The following is a 4,301-nucleotide window of genomic DNA, read 5'->3' as shown; positions in this document are numbered from 1 at the left end:
AATTTTCTTAATTACCTGTCTCTTTCAATCTAAATTTTATTTTTATTTTAAATTAAATTTCAATATTCTTCTAAAAGAAAATATCAAGAACTAAAAATAATCTTGTATCAAAAATATAAATTATTTATCATATATTTAAAATAAGATTTATATGTTCAACTATATTTTTATTAAGAATTTTAATTATAATGTAGTTTATATATTAAAATATATTTATTTATCATAAACTTAGTTATATAAAAATAAACATGTTTCTCGTACATTATTCAAACTAAAATACTAAATTTTAAATCAACATAGTTTAAATACTTAGACAATTGCCCCAGATTCGTACACTTGGATCTATCCGTGGGGTGATTTTGGCTGTTAATTTTTAGTTAATAATTGAGCAAATTACACTCGTTTCCCTCAAATTAACGTTTATTATATTTATATCTTTTTCCTAAAATCACATTTCTCTTTTTGTCTCTCCTAAATAGTCATCGTTACTAACAATGTTAATTTTTTGTGAAATGTCCTAAGAACTCGTGTTACTCTTGTGCAAGTCTACTCCTAGCCTAAGTTTACGTCGAGTTTTATCTATAAAAACACCGTCTACTCGCTTCTCACTTCCCTCGTCAACTCTATCGCCTTCGCCAACCACAATAACTTCATCGTCCCCACCTCCTCTAACGCCGTTTATGGTCTCTTCCAATGTCGTGGTGACCTCATCGACAACTAGTGCTCTCATTGTGTGTCGCATGCGATCATCTAGCTTAACAACCTTTGTTTCACCTCCTGCGATGATGTGTTACATCTTGACAACTGTTTCGTTAAGTACGATAATACCACCTTCATCGGGGTCGAGGACATGATGGTAGTACCACTAGATCCTCACTTCTTTCTCCTTTTTTCTCGGTATCTTTGACAGTGTCAATGGGTTAGGGGTCACAGTGTAATGGGTGGTAAAAAAATAAGGGACTCTTGTGTATGATTAAAAAAGGAATTAGGTTGAATGCAATAAGTGCTAAACATCAAGGGATGCGAGTGTAATTTGGTGTTAATAATAAAGATGAAATGCAAAAAGGTTTGGTTTTGATTGATTTGATATGTTGCATTTGCTCCTTTTGGGTAAGGTCGAAACATTATGTTGGTTTGTATGATGCTCTTAGGCTTACAAGATTAGTGGGCCGGGAGGCACTGGGCTCTTCCCTAGCATTGTCTAAATAGTAAATATAAAGAATTATTATTAAATATAAATTTCTGCTAAATTTTAACATTTATTGAGACACATGTTTGTATTCAATTGATAAATTAAGTTTTCACTAATTGTTTTACCAGCATAAAACTGAAAGGAATGCCAAAATTTGCAAGAAAAATAGGAAAACAAAAGTTTATCAATAACAAAGGTTCTCTAGGCTGTTGTTAGGCACATCCAGCACAATTGCTGGTAATTGTGCGCGATTTTCATTTTGTCTTTTCGTAAAACTGATAAGGATTGAGAAATTCGTATATGGATTGGATAATCCGTATGAGGCTTACAGAAGGATAAAATGGGAATCATGTACAATTATTAGGTGTACCAATAATTTTACTGGTGCACGTAACAAAAGCCGGTTCTCTAATGTCAATCTTGAACTTTTATGTAATTTTTAAAGTAGAAGGCCCAACCATGAACCATGACGTGAAAGGTCCAATGAAAAATGGTGAGTATGCGTGCGTACCAACCCAATTTACCCAAATAGCTGTTGTTTCGCTCATCTAACAATTCTTCTAGTTCTAGTTTAGCTGAATGTTAGATTAAATGATCATGTGACCCACTAACAGAGGGTATATCATTGGTTAAATGATGATGTAGTAAAATTATACTGGACTTTATAAGTATAAAAAATATATTTAAATCTTAATTAAATAAATAATGTTATTAGAAGTTAGAACTCGAAAAACGAGTGAATCGGCTAGACAACCCTAAACGTGATATAAACAGTTAGTTAAACTCAAAGATGATATAAAAATGATTTAGTTAGTTATTCGAATTTGATAAAACATATAAAACAAGCAAATAAAAATATATTTACGTTTAATTTAAAATATGTCAAATTTTTACAAGATATTTCATATACACAAACAATTTATATGACATAATATAAAATATATAAAATGTTATAAAGCATAAAACATATTATAAAGATTAATTTAATGATAAAATAACTAAAATTTAAACTTTAAACCCATCAATAAAAAAATGTTATTAATTTTTTAAGACTAAAAAAATCTCATGTTGTATAAAAGGTCCCACATATGACTATCATATTTAAAGTACAACAAATTTCTCTTAATTTTTAGTTTAGGTCCGCATATTATATACTATGTTCCTGATCAGCTGATTAAGCTTAATGGTTTAAACCGACTAAGATGGTCCAAATGTCCAACAATATATATAATTTTCACAATATAATGATACAAATAAAACACGTCCAAATTAAAAGATCTATGTATAAGTTAGTATATTTCATATAACATGTTAACTACGAAAATAATTTAAATCATAAATTAAAAAATCTTTATAATACTTTCAACAATTGATTGTATATTGCAATCTGAACACAATCAGATATTAGATTCAAATCTCAGTCTTTCCATTCAAAAGCAGGTGCAATATCAGATTATCAACTGAAATAGTTCAAACTAATATATTTATATTTGGCTTACTTCCTGGTTTAAACAAAAATAATTGTGATAATAATTATAATTATGATAACAATATCAGGTCACTTTTGCTGTACTCTTATGGCGTATAAGAGAAAGACAAAAGCAATACTACTTTCTCAAAAATTGTAAAACTAAAAGATTCTCATTCAGTCAAACTAGAGCATGATTTATGACAGATGCGATATGCACTTGATACATATTAGTATTGTCATGCATTTATCTATTTTTCTATCTTCTCGGAACCAATCAGATTATTTTGTTTTGGCAATCATCCCATGTGGTTTCAAGACGGATGCAAAATGTGGTCTCAAAGCTCACTCAAGTCAACTTGCTAATACATGCACGTATAAATTAATTCCAAGAAAGGCTCTTAACTTGTACTTATTTTAAAATAAGTTAGGCTCTCAATTCAGCATGCAGCATAGTTACCATAGGTTGCAGCTGAATGTCTATTTGCATGATTACTCATTTGGAACGGATGGTAAAAATGTGGTGGTCAACTGTTTTGCCTTATTTGCTGAGTGCTTCAGTTGGAAGGCACATTTGTCTGTAAATATTAATTGTGAGTTTGTTATTTTTTTTTATTACTAGGAAGGATGAAAACCATGATATTTTTTTTTCCTTCTATTTTAACCAGTCAACCAATTTTATATCTCTCTCACTTAACACATTATAGTAATATATATAGTATGGTGTTCTTACCAAGTTTCGGTATGCCCGAACACCTAGTTTCTATCGTTAATTATAACTGCTCTAATGTCGTCTTCTTTGCCTGATCTCCTAGTACAAGCGAGATGTGGGTAACTACACCAAAGAGATTTCGATGCCTAAGTTAGTAAATATTGTAGATGTGTATGTTCTGAATAGATTGTTACTTACCTCTGTCTTGTGATGTTCTCAACCTTATAGCTGAAGTGGTTACTGATCCGATAACTGTTGAGGCTTCGCCTGCTATGATCGGTGGGAGTAATGGACAACTGGGTTGACCAATCCAAGTAGTTGGTGGGTCCCTTGCGATACATATGATATGGTTGAGAAATATCTATGTTGTTTTTTAAATATACGATCAAAATTTGATTTTTATATCTTTTGTATGAAAAAATATTTATTTAGATAAATCGATTTTTTAAATAAACCTTGATGCTCGAAGAAATTAGTCATTCATTTTCAGCTAGGAAATATCCCGGATTAAAAAATAAACTGCCACGTTCGATATTCAATATTTGACCATATAATTGATTTCATGAATAATTTTTACCAATTTATTCTGCCAGCAACTAACCAAGATCTATGCCCATCCCTTCAATTATTCACATTAAAGAGTTATATCGTGACAGCATCCATGTAGAGCTTGGAGCAAATCAGCAGCAGCAGGGGACGGCAAAGGTTAACAAACCCCCATACTTTGCTGGAGGTGAAGTAGTAATTGTTACCAGACCAAAGTAAATTATCTCCCAAAAGTTGGTGGGTGTGCAAAAATGCAGTCAGGAGAGATATTTTATTCTGCTTATTTAAACGCCTATTATTCAAATCACCTATAAACTATTTATTTGGCAAGTAGTTTAGAATAGCCTTCAATTTCAACACCAAAAGGACCCCACCTCATCCCA

This window comes from Glycine max, chromosome 4 (assembly GCF_000004515.6).
Source record: "Glycine max cultivar Williams 82 chromosome 4, Glycine_max_v4.0, whole genome shotgun sequence".
Lineage (NCBI taxonomy): Eukaryota > Viridiplantae > Streptophyta > Magnoliopsida > Fabales > Fabaceae > Glycine > Glycine max.
Note: the sequence above shows the minus strand (reverse complement) of the source record.